The following is a 13,494-nucleotide window of genomic DNA, read 5'->3' as shown; positions in this document are numbered from 1 at the left end:
GTTTTTCTTTTTAAGTTTCAGTTTTTCTTTTAACTTTTCGTATTGTTGTTATGAGTTGGTTTTTTGTTTAGGTAGTATAATTTTTGTTTGCGCGCAAACCCCACTTCATAACACTTAGCCTATTCCATAGTCTAAGTGTGAGAAGTTAAGGGTTTGTTTCTTTGGAGCATGTTTTCTTTGTTTTTGTTTGTTGTTTTCTATGTCGCATGCATGTTAGCTCACACTTAGCCCATTGCATGGTCTAAGTGTGAGGAGTTTGTATATATGTGTTTGTGGTTATGTTTTGTTGATCTCTGTATAGGTGATAAAACCTCTCTCACTTAGCCTATTCCATAGTCTAAGTGTGAGAAGTTTTTGTTTTAGTTTTGCTGTTTGTTGTCTGTGTGCCATCGTACTGGCCATTACCTTTTCCACTTCACAGCCTTATCTGAGGGCAGACACTTGTGAAGTGAGAGGGGGGACGCAATGGCCATTAGGATGTATGTTGTATGTATATATTGTAGTCTTTGTGTTTGTGCTTTTGTTTTGTTTTGTTAGTTCTAGTTTTATGTTGTGTGTGATTGGGCTTAAAACTCTACCGTCTTGAGCTGAAGGTGAGGGGAATTGAGGGAGATAGGACATGCTGGAAAACCTAAACCATCCCCGTTAGTACCTCCTAGTCAGGATAGATGAGGTGAGTATGAGAGAAAAGCCCATACTTAGAGCCAAACACGAAAGCCCTCTAAAAATGTGAGTTATAAGCCTTAAAGTGGAACCACTTTCCACATATATTGGAAAGAAAGAGAGGCTGCCACAATTCGCCTAGGGTGAAGTGATCACGGGTAGCAAATACTGAAGGCAGTAGGAACCCCCCCCCCCCCCGTTTTAAAAAAAAAAAAAACCGCCTTTTAAAAACCCTTTCTTCTTAACCTTTATATACCCAGATAACACCCCAGCCGACTGGGACTGTGTAAGGCATGAAACAAATGAGCTTACTGGCCAGGAAGAAGTGCGGAAAAGCAGAAACCAGCTGGGCGAAAAAGTTAGAAGAAAATCGACCAGGGAGTCATTCCCAGTCCAAAAAGAGAGAAGGAATAAGGGTGGCGAAGCCACGAAGGAACGAAAAAAAACAAAAGAGGAACCGAGAAAATGAAGAAAATGGTCAGAAAGATTTGACCACAAAAAAGAGATGAATGAAGGAATAAGGGTGGCGAAGCCACAAGATGCTACTGACCAGTGGAGACCAAAGCCAGAAGCGCCAACTAAAGAAAGCAACTGATCAAAGCCTATAGTAATACACAGTCCCCCCCCGCATAAATAAAAATAGAAATTTTGAACCTTAGAGCCTTAGGAACATCCCCGAAACATTACAAGCCAACAACCCCGTTACAAGCCTATAAGTCCTTCAGTAGCCGCTCGTGGAATCTAAGTCCGAAGCAATTGGTGTGTGCATAATGAGAATGCAGTCCTAACATTCCTTGGTGAGGTATGAGTGACTGAGCGAACCTAGTGTTGGGCGAGAGTGTGGGCGATCTTGACTTACAAACAGATATACTGACGTTGAAAGAAAAGGGGGGTGGCAGAAGTTCAAGGCTGTCTAAGGCCGGATGCACCTATCCAGAGGGGAGGGATGGTTGAAATATAGCCCCGATCTATGTGTTTTCAGTCCTTTTATTTGTTTATGTTTCTTCTGGTTTGTTTGTGTTTTCTTTGCGTCATAGTTTAGAGTCTAAGTTAAGTAGAGTCGGTCAGGGAGTAACCAAGCTATAATTCGACTTATTCTTTCTTTGTTTGTTCTTCACGCTTGAAGACAAGCCTGTGGTAATTGTGAGCATTTGATAAGTCGTATTCTAGGCCTTGGTTACGGGTCAGTATGATGTGCTTAATTGATTATATTTGCAAAACAGTTGTTTAAAGTGTGCAGGTTAAGCATTCTAGCCAGTAGGGAAGTTTCGGAATGTTCAGGTGAAGGAGGCGCCAGCATGATCTCATACTGATCAGTATTCGTGCTAAAACGGCTTGAGATGGAGAAGACGGATAGCTGGGACGGATTACCCACAATTAAGGGCAAAGAAGTCAAATTGCAACGAGGATTTACCCTAAAATCAAGGGTAGCCTCCCTATAAAAGGAAGCCAAATTGGAGAGAGAGATATACACATTCACTCATTCACCACCATCTTTAGGTAGAAAGTTTTCTCGGTAGTTTCAGTCTTTCAGCCGTGTCCCGCTTCTTGCCTCGCCGTAGCCATGATCACTTGACGTTCAGATGTTCCCAGAATTCCAGTCATCGTCCATTCCAGCCAGCAAGATCGTAGTTTAGAGTCTCATCGCCCGGAGTGGCAAAACACTTTTACATTGCTTTCGTAGTTTTAAATTTCTCGCTTTCCTTACGTTGGATCTTGTTTGCCTTTGGATATTTTCTGCTTTTGAAGTACTTTGTTGAAGATCCGAACGTGTTTATGCTATGAAGTTGATTTCGTTTCGTTTATTGTGGTGTTTCTTTATTTCCCTTGCCTAGTTAGCTTAGATCTAAAGTTTCTCGGTGTTTAAAGTGCTTGAATCTCTCAATTCCGTTTACGTAACAAATTTCTTAGGATAGATAAACAAGTACTGTTTGATCGGAAAGTAGATCGTTGCATGCAAAGCTTAGTTTTAATTTCTGAATCGTTCTTTCATGTTGACCAGTATGCAGAAGTCCAGTTTCAGTGTTTGATTTCAGATTTGATTTCTTAGTTTTGGATCTGTGTTTGTGAGTTGTTAATCTGAGTTTTCCGTGTTGAATCTGGAATTGTTATCTGAATTTTGGAAGTGTTTGTTGAAGAAGATGATGTCTATTTCAATTGGAGGGGACCACTTACTTTTCGAGATGCTTTTGCTTTTGTCCTTCACTTTTAGTTAAGCCCTGTCAGCCTAGTCATCAAACTTCCACTACACTCTGAATATTCTGTTTAGCCCAAAATAGAAACCCGTACCTTCCAAATATTTTCTGTTACAAAATTGTCTCCCCATTCCACGTACACAGTTACATTCCAAATGTTTTCCTTACCGTCTGACTAGTAGAACACCTCCTTTAAGTTCCAGCCTAGGTAGAAACTCAACCCAAGCGTGGTAGCTAACCAAATCTTCCAATTGTCACCGCGGTAGTTTAAGAACGCACCATCTCTGTGGGATTCGACCCTTACCACCACTATACTGATCAGTAGAAGTGGGTTGAGGAATCTTTGAAACCAAGGTCTAGGTTAGTTAGGATCTCTATCCTGATCAGTAGGATATATCCTTGCTTGAACGACACCTACGCACCCAGGTCCTTTCAAATGGCGCCGTTGCCGGGGATGGATAGCGTTATTTGCAATTACTGTGAGTGATACTTCGGTGTATATATTGTGCATAACCTTTCTTTTTTTTCTTTTCTTTTCAGTTTATGAGAAGCAGTTCGGCTCCTGACCAGTGGAGGCCGAAGATACTTCAGCGAGGATCGATACTCGTAACCACTCGATCCGGGTTGTCGACGGCTTTATCTGACTTAGGTTCGAGTAGCGACGAAGAGCAATACAACATAGAAGGACCAATACCAGAGGAGATACCACTGTTGGAAGGCATTCCAGTTCAGATGGCCGCCAACGGAGATGAGGATCCAGAGATCGATACCCTTAACGCGCATACCGAGGGAGAACCATCGCAAGCCATAGTCGTCACTCCAGGGCAAACCGCCTGCGATGTGAAGCCTCATGTGATCGCGATTCTGCCTACATACTGTGGGAAGAGCTATGAAGGGCCGTATGAGTTTCTGCATGAGTTTTGTAAAATTTGTAGGGCGCAGAGGAGACCAGCAGGAGCGAATGAGGATGATTATAGGTTGAAGGCCTTGCCATTTGTGCTCAAGGGGGAAGCCAACACCTGGTTCATGCGCCTGCCCCCCAACTCCATTGAGACTTGGGCCGATTTCAAGTCAGCATTCCTAGGCGAGTTTTTCCCGTCATCAAAGACAAGCGCGCTGAAAAGGGAAATAACTAATGTGAAGCAAGGGTATGATGAACCCTTGAGCGATTATTGGGCAAGATACATGGGTCTTTTGGAATCATGTCCCAACCATCGCATGGCGGACATTGAAGTGCATCATACTTTCTACGAAGGTATGAACGCGGTAACCAAGGATCTAGCAAATTCATCGTCAGGAGGAAGCTTCACACAATTACGGGTCAGCGAAGCGAAAGAGAGTCCTAAGGAAGCTACTGAATGCAAAGAAAGAGTATGACCATTCAAGGGAAGGATACAACCGAGAGCGGGCTGCTGTTGTCTCGTCTACTGATCAGGAAAATAAACTGGAGCAGAAAATGGACTTGAAGATGGATGAGCTGAAGAAGTCACTTCTGAGTGCGATCGAGAAAAGCACCCCACCACCTCCCCCAGCTGGGAATTACAAAGGTGCAGAACAGGGAAATCAAGGACCGAACTATGAACAGCCTAGTGACTACGTGAATATGGAACAGGTCAATGCTGCGGGGTACTTCAATTCCAGTGGGCATTGGATTCAGGGTAGACAACGGGATGCACCATGGAGGGATCATCCAAACTTTCGATGGGGAGACGGGGGCCAAAATCAGAACCAAGGACAGAACCAGTATAACCCCAATCCAAACCAAAACCCTAACCGTGGACTAGCAAACCCAGACTACCAGCCCAACTGGTCAGGAAGAAACCAACAAACCCAAAATCAAAGCCCACAAAGCCAAAACCCGAATCCTGTTTATGTACCACCCCACCAGAGAAACTTCCACAGTTTCCAAAATCAGCCAAATCATGGACCCCAACACCATCAGAACCAAAATCAGTTTCAAGCCCAGCACCAGAATCAATATCCTCAAGATCAGTACGTCCCTCCTGCCCAGTATAACCAATACCCGCCTAATCAAGGCCAGCAAAACTTCCAGAACTATCAACACCAAGGGCCGAATCATTTCCAAAATCCGAACAGGCCAAGGAGGTCCGTTGAGGACATGATGGGTGAAATGCTAGCGTCACAACAGAGCATCAAAGGAGACTTGCAATCCCATAACGAGGTCGTGCAGGGGATGCAAAATGCCCAGAAAGAACATAAGGCGAACATGGATATGATGAATAGGCAGTTAGCCCAACTGGCCAGTTCGGTGGGGGATTTGAAGGGAAATGCAGGTAAACTCCCATCTACAGTCCAAATGCCCGACAAGGCAAATGTGAGTAAGGTTACGTTGCGGACCGGAACTACTTATGACGCGCCTCAACCCAAACGACCTAGTGGAGGATCTAACGGAACGAAGATAGGAGGCGATACCGTTTCAGCGGAAGAACTAGGGAGGCCTATGCCTCAGATGCAGGATCCATTCTTCTTGGATGCTACACCAATTGTAGGAGATGAACCCGAAACCCTACTGACCAGGAAGGAACCTCATCGAGAGGAAGAGCCCAGAATGGAAGTCCAGACTCAGGAACTACCCCGGAAAGACTCCAAGAAGGTTGCTAAGGGACAAGTAGATGAGAAAAAAGGGAGAGAAACCATTCCCATTCCGATTTGTTACAAAGAGGAAGAAAGAGAACCCGGTTGACTATTTGTCGATTTTTGGGAAGTTGGATGTCACCATACCATTTCTCCAAGCCGTGAAACTATCCCCCTCTTGGGAAATTCATAAAGGACTTCATAGCCGGGAGAGCCCAGAAAGATGGCAAGATTATGGTGGAAGGGATAGCGTCAGCAATAGTGCAAGAGACGTTACCACCCAAGAGAGCCGACCCAGGTATGTTTACCTTACCAATAACTGTTGGAGATGTGAAGGTCGAACATGCAATGTGTGATTTGGGGGCGTCTATAAATGTCATGCCATTGTCTATCTATAACCGGTTGAAGGGAGTGAGGCTGTCAAGTACTAGAGTATTGATCCAACTGGCTGATAGGTCGTGCATAAGTCCGGAGGGAGTTTTAGAGAATGTATTAGTTAGAGTGCATGATTTTACATACCCTGCTGATTTTTATGTGATCAAAATGAGTGAGCATGAAGCGAGGGAGTCTAGTGGAGTCTTGTTAGGAAGACCATTTTTGAGAACGGCCAAGACGATCGTGGATATGGCTGAGGGGACTATTTGCATTGATTTTCATGGGGAGAAGTTTACCTTTGATATAAATGATGCCATGAAGAAACCTATTGATTCTGAAAATCTATGCTATGTTGATGTGATTGACCCTTTAGTCCAAGATTTTCTTGAGACCGAACTATTGCAGGAGAAACTCCAGGCTTTAGATGTTTATGAACAGGCTGACGTAGAAGCTGCTGCATGGTGTGATCTGATCAGTAGCCAGGGGTTGACCGATGAAGAAATTGAAGGAGCAATCAAGGATTTTTGTCAAAAGTCGGAGTTCATAGGAGCCGCAGGGGCTCAGCTACCAGTCAGTATAGAAGAACCATCAGAAGGAGATTTAGAAAAAGGGGAAGAGTCCGAGAAAAACCCCCTAACCGAAGACACACTTCCACCCCAAGTTGAGCTGAAGAAGTTACCCTCGAATTTGAAGTATGCCTTCCTCGGAGGTGAGAACTCTTATCCAGTGATCATCAGCAGCAGCCTTACGAAGGAACAAGAAGCTAGGCTACTGACCGTGCTGAGCAAGAACAAGAAGGCGATTGGATGGAGTCTTACAGATTTAGTTGGAATTAGCCCCGACGTCTGCATGCACCATATTAGGCTGGAAGAGGGAGCAAAGGCACATCGAGATGCCCAAAGGAAAGTAAACCCTAACATGCGAGAGGAAATATTGAAGGAAATCTTGAAGTTGTTGTCGCTAGGGATTATCTATTCAGTGCCAGACAGTGAGTGGGTCAGCCCGATCCACATGGTTCCAAAGAAGTCGGGAATCCAAGTCGTCCAAAATGAGAGGAATGAGCTGATTCCAACGAGGCTAGTCACGGGTTGGCGAATGTGCATCGATTACCGCAAGCTGAACAATGCAACAAGGAAGGATCACTTCCCTCTGCCTTTTATCGACCAGATGTTGGAGCGACTCGCTGGGAAGAAGTACTTTTGCTTCTTGGATGGGTACAGCGGATATTTCCAAATCTACGTGGATCCTGAAGACCAGGATAAGACCACCTTCACTTGCCCATTCGGAACTTATGCATACCGGCGCATGCCTTTCGGCCTATGCAACGCTCCAGGTACGTTTCAACGTTGCATGATGAGCATATTTTCTGATTTGATTGAGGATTGCATAGAGATATTCATGGATGACTTTACGGTCTACGGAGACTCGTTCGATTCTTGCCTTCATCATTTGGATATAGTTCTTGAGAGATGTCAAGCGAAGAGTTTGGTTTTGAACTTTGAGAAGTTCCATTTTATGGTCACCGAAGGGATTGTTCTGGACACGTGGTCTCGGAAAGGGGAATCCAGGTGGATCGAGCAAAGGTGGACGTTATATCTAAATTACCGTTCCCTACTGATCAGAAGGGGATTAGGGGTTTTCTGGGGCATGCCGATTTTATCGACGATTTATTAAGGATTTCTCCAAAATCGCCCAACCCCTTACCAGGCTACTTCAAAATGACGTGGAGTTCGTTTTTGATGAGCAATGCAAGGCTGCTTTCAATCTTCTCAAGGAAAAGCTGATATCCGCACCTATCATACGGGCTCCTGACTGGGACCATCCTTTCGAAGTAATGTGCGACGCCAGCGACTTTGCGGTAGGGGCCGTGCTGGGTCAGAAGATCGATGGGAAGAGGTACGTAATTTTTTATGCGTCCAAGACTTTGAATCAAGCCCAGCGGAATTACGATACCACTGAAAAGGAGATGCTGGCAGTGGTGTATTCTTTCGAGAAGTTCCGGCCATATTTGTTGGGATCCAAGGTCATAGTATATACTGACCATGCAGCCATTAAGTATCTGATTGCCAAGAAGGAATCCAAACCACGCTTGATCCGATGGGTACTCTTGTTACAAGAATTTGATTGGGAGGTGGAAGATAAGAGAGGAGTCGAGAACAAGGTGGCAGACCATTTGAGCAGAATAATGCAAGATGGAAACAGTGACGAAGTGCATGATAAGTTTCCAGAGGAACATTTATGTGAGGTGATTTTTGCGCCCAGGAAAATTGATTGGGAAGAAGTGTACAAACTTACTGGTCAGAATGATACAGCAAAAGGAAAGGAGAAGGTAGGGCAGGAGCCATGGTATGCGGACCTGGCCAACTACCTAGTAACTGGAGAACTTCCAGAAGCACCAAGTGTTACCAAGGCACAAAGAATGAAGATCAAGAGTGAAGCAAAATACTACTTTTGGGACGACCCCTACCTATGGAGGGTAGGATCCGATCAAGTGATAAGAAGGTGCATTCCTGACTGGGAGCAGCGGGATGTTCTAACCCACTGCCATTCGTTAGCATGCGGAGGACATTTCGGATCCAAGAAGACGGCAAGGAAGATTATGGATAGCGGCTTTTATTGGCCAACACTCAACAAAGATGCGTACGAGTTCTGCAGAAGTTGCGAGCGTTGCCAACTGACCGGTGGAATATCTGCCCGGGACGAAATGCCGCAGGTACCCATAATAGTTTGCGAGCTATTCGACATATGGGGAATGGATTTCATGGGGCCTTTTCCTTCGTCCTATGGCAATATGTATATCCTAGTCGCGGTAGATTACGTCTCCAAATGGGTAGAAGCCAAGGCCACAAGTACGTGTGAAGCAAAGGAGGTGGCCAAGTTCTTAAAGAGTCATATTTTCAGCCGGTTCGGAGTTCCAAGGGAGATCATATCAGATCAAGGTACACACTTCTGTAATCGCACAATTGAAGCCTTAATGAAGAAATACGGTGTGCACCATAGACTTTCCAGCCCGTACCATCCGCAAGCCAATGGTCAAGCGGAGATCTCTAACCGTGAGATAAAGAAGATTTTGGAGAAGACTGTGAACACTTCGAGGAAGAGACTGGAGTGTGAGGTTAGAGGATGCTCTCTGGGCGTATCGAACAACCTACAAAACCCCCATAGGCATGTCCCCTTACCGGATCGTTTTTGGGAAGATGTGCCATTTACCGGTTGGGATCGAGCATCGAGCATACTGGGCAGTACAGAAAGTGAATATGGATGCTACAGCCTGCGAAGAGGAAAGGAAGCTGCAGCTGCAGGAGCTTGAGGAACTTAGATTGGAGTCATTCGACTCAGCCATGTGGTACAAGGAGCGAACCAAACTGTGGCATGATCGAAATCTGAGAACTAAGGAGCTCCACGTTGGCCAGAAAGTACTACTCTTCCAGTCAAGATTGAAGCTTATGCCAGGGAAACTCAAGTCCAAATGGACAGGACCTTACATCATAACTGCACTCAGATCCAATGGAGCAGTAGAAATTTCAGGGAGTTTTCCTAACTCGGAACCTTTCATAGTAAATGGACATAGGTTGAAAATATTCAGGGAGAATAGCGAAGTGGGTGTAGTGGATGAAATTCCACTGCAAACACTTACATCGGTTTCATACTGATCAGTAAGATAGGAATTTGGAATTCCACATGGCTAGTTTCCATTTTGATAATTTTCTGAGTATACTGGCCAAGTAGGATTCCAAATTACCCAAGAAAGGTGTAAATATTGTAAATACGTAATTAGTCTTTGCATGTCAGATAATTTCTAAGAAAATCCAAAAATATTTTCGGGCCTTAAATTTAATTTGGAGTACACATTGACCAAGAGACTACCTATTTGGTGCTATTTCAATTCTAATTTAAGAGCCCATTTGAATTATTTCCCTTATTAGGCAAGTAATGGTAGGTTTCGAGAAAAGACGAAATTTTGAATTAAGACTTATGCAGCTTTTGCAGGGTGGCAGCGGCTGGAGTGGCGTGGAGCAGAGAGAGTAGACGCGATAGCCAATCAGAGGCCAGCATTCCTAACCGCCTTCCGTCCAAGCGTCGCGACCGGCAACTCCCTATAGCCGGTTGTAACCACCTGCAACTGCTATCTCTCGCCTAAATTAAACGACCGTCCCAAACTTTATCCCTCACAAACCCTCATTTTCAAATTCCCTTTTTTTCAAGAGATATTATCCCATACTCTCTCAAGAAAGCGTAAATCACAAACCCTCATTTTCTTCCATTTTCTCCCAGATATCAAGACCAAATTCCACTCTTTACAAGCCCTAATTTTCAGCCATGGGGAAGAAAGCATTTGCTACCAAAATCAAACCGCCCTCAAAGAAAACCAGTGAGGAAGGAAACCTTGAAATACCACCACCACTAAACCCACAACGTCCCGCGCCAACACAACAAGCCCCGCCGATGGTCTCTCTGGATGCAATGGCGGAGTTTCTCCGATTGCAGGATCCGAATAGGAATTGGGCAGCGGAGTTAGAGTATTTTAACCAAGGTAGAGGGCAAGGGAGCGGAGCCGGAGCAACTCATGCGGCAACCATGCCAGTAACCACTACGCAACCCTTGACCCCTATTTCATCTACATTGCCGATTCCGTCGATGATTCCCCAAGAAAGCAACCCCCCAACTGAAGCCGAAATGACAGAGACGGAAGGAATTTTTCCGACGACCCAGGAAGCCGAACTTGAGGATCTCGAGGCCATTGCGGCTTATTATGCCTCTGATGAAGAAGAAAGAGCGGAAAGGCTGAGAAGGGAGCAACAAGACCAGGAAGGGGGAGAAGGAATTGAGGAGACGCCAGAAGTGGAAGCGGTTCGCCAAGAAGTAATTAGGGAGGAGATCTGCCTGAATAAGTCAGCCCAAAAGCGCGGCCTCATGACGGAAACGGAGTTTGAATCAATAGTGGAAGAGGTGAATCGCAGGGAAGATACTGCTCTAATGGCTGAGGGTCTAGACCTCGCATCGAGGGCAGTAGGAGAGGATGAACTAGCTTTTACAGAACCCATACCGAAGGATAAGGCATCCCAGTCAGTAGGGGAAGAGGAGAGGGAAGAACAGAGTGAAGAGAAAGGGCCAGAGCCAGTTGATACCCAAGTGGAAGCAGGGGATGATCGAATGCAAGTAGATGAGGAGAGACCAACCGTAGACACTCAAGTACCGGAAGCTGTGGCGCCTCCCGTCTTAAAACCCCACCCAGTGAAGCGGCAATTGGTTCTGAAGATGCGGGTATCTCAGCGATGCCTGGGCAAAAGAGCAGCCAGCAAGGCCAAGACAAGCACGGCTGAGAACCCAGTAGAGATCGAGAGCGAGGAAGAACAAGCCACTCCAACGAAGGCAGGGGGTGAACCTGCACAGCCTACTGCTCAGGAGGAAGAAGCACAATATCAGCGAGCCAGAAAGAGGAAAGGGAAGGCTCCAATCCAGAAGAAAGCAGTAACAAAGAGGTCCAGGGCAGCAAACACAGGAATTGTGATTACCGAAGCTTCTCAGAGGATCCCATCGAGCCGGCAAGAGCAGAGTGATAGTGAGTATGAGATTAGTGAGGAGTCTGCATCGGATAGTGATGAGTCCGTGGAAGAAGAGGAATATGGGGAACAGTCGCTCCCAGGTGATCACCGAGAGCTTGTCCACCCACCAGTGGAGAGGCTCCGATATAGAAGATGGACCATGGATTTCACAAATGAGATCGCCGAGGAGATGAAACTCTTCGAGAAGCAGAAACTGAAGGATACCTTCGAGAGTCTGGACGATGGCAGCAAGGAAATTAAGTGCGACAAGGTAATACACTACCCTTCTCTGGATGAACTAGGTGTTCGTGACCAATTCCTTACTTATATAAATGCTTTGGGTTTTGAGTGGCTACTGCAAAATGGGGATCCACGTATCAGTGTGAGATTAGCGAAGGAGTTCTTCACTACCTTTCGGTTTAAGGTGACAACGGACCTGGATGAAGTGTCAATTAGTTTTAGATTGTTTGCGGCAGAGTTTAGTATGAACTTGATAGAGTGGACATGTCGGATGGGCATGTGTACATTGGAAGAAGCGATCAGTTCTGAGTGGAGAGACAGGGAGAGGGGTATCCCTCGTAGGCACGTGGATTTTGATCAACAGGAGGCCTGGGCTGAACTTACTCACCCCGGCGCTGGAGAATTCGCGTCCACTGTTTCCCATTCCATCCATTTCAATGATCCAGTTCTGCGACTAATACAGCTCCACCTTGATGCCAACCTGCTGGGCCAATCTAACTCAGTCGTCCGCACTTCAATGACGGAGGTGTATCTCCTTTGGTGCGCAAGACAGGGACGCAAGCTGCATCTTGGATTTTGGACGGCATATCAGTGCCACTTGATCGCTACGCACCCTGCCAGAAACCTCACTCTTTGCCACATTTTGGGAGCTTTCGTAGGCAACAACCTCATTATCACTGAGGCTGAAGACTTGTCTCCGCTGCCCATGGTACGGCCACCGGGATTATTCGACATACCTTACTTCGTTAGGACAAATGCGGTCTACATGAGGGTGGGACGACCGCAATTTTATGCAATGGGTGAGGAAGCCACGGCAGGAGGAAGAGTCGCGTTATTGGAAAGGACTGTTACTGAATTGGCGGAGGAGAGCAGACAGATGAGGGCAGAAATGATCCGATTGGCATCAGTAGTGGAACAGGTGTTGAAGGAATCTGCGGAGCAGAGGATACTGACCCAGAGGCAAGCGTCTATGGAAGTGATCGTGACTAATTTAGGAGAGGAGAACCACAAGATACAGACGGAGATGAATAGGATGTTGTCCATGATCGACAATATCCTAGAGGAGGTGAGCCACCAGAGGGCGGCTGAAGCTATGAGAGTAAGGGGCAGTGTAGCCCAGGATACCGGACCAAGCGGCCATGCTGGCCAGGATGTTGAACCACAAGTCCCAGAGACCGTAGTGAAGGAGCAAGAGGAAGAGAAAGCCGAGGTGCCGGCAACTGCCGAGGAGCCGGCAAAGGATGATGAGAACCAAGCTGGAATGGAGACAGACCAACCGGAGGACCAACCGATAGAACGACCTGCACCACCTGCCCCACGAAGGAGCAGGAGACTCCGATAGACCCCCCCCTACTGACCAAGTTAGTTTTTCTTTTTAAGTTTCAGTTTTTCTTTTAACTTTTCGTATTGTTGTTATGAGTTGGTTTTTGTTTAGGTAGTATAATTTGTGTTTGCGCGCAAACCCCACTTCATAACACTTAGCCTATTCCATAGTCTAAGTGTGAGAAGTTAAGGGTTTGTTTCTTTGGAGCATGTTTTCTTTGTTTTGTTTGTTTTGTTTTCTATGTCGCATGCATGTTAGCTCACACTTAGCCCATTGCATGGTCTAAGTGTGAGGAGTTTGTATATATGTGTTTGTGGTTATGTTTTGTTGATCTCTGTATAGGTGATAAAACCTCTCTCACTTAGCCTATTCCATAGTCTAAGTGTGAGAAGTTTTTGTTTTAGTTTTGCTGTTTGTTGTCTGTGTGCCATCGTACTGGCCATTACCTTTTCCACTTCACAGCCTTATCTGAGGGCAGACACTTGTGAAGTGAGAGGGGGGACGCAATGGCCAGTAGGATGTATGTATATATGTGTAGTCTTTGTGTTTGTGCTTT

The sequence above is a fragment of the Salvia splendens genome, chromosome 7 (genome assembly GCF_004379255.2).
Source record: "Salvia splendens isolate huo1 chromosome 7, SspV2, whole genome shotgun sequence".
NCBI lineage: Eukaryota > Viridiplantae > Streptophyta > Magnoliopsida > Lamiales > Lamiaceae > Salvia > Salvia splendens.
Note: the sequence above shows the minus strand (reverse complement) of the source record.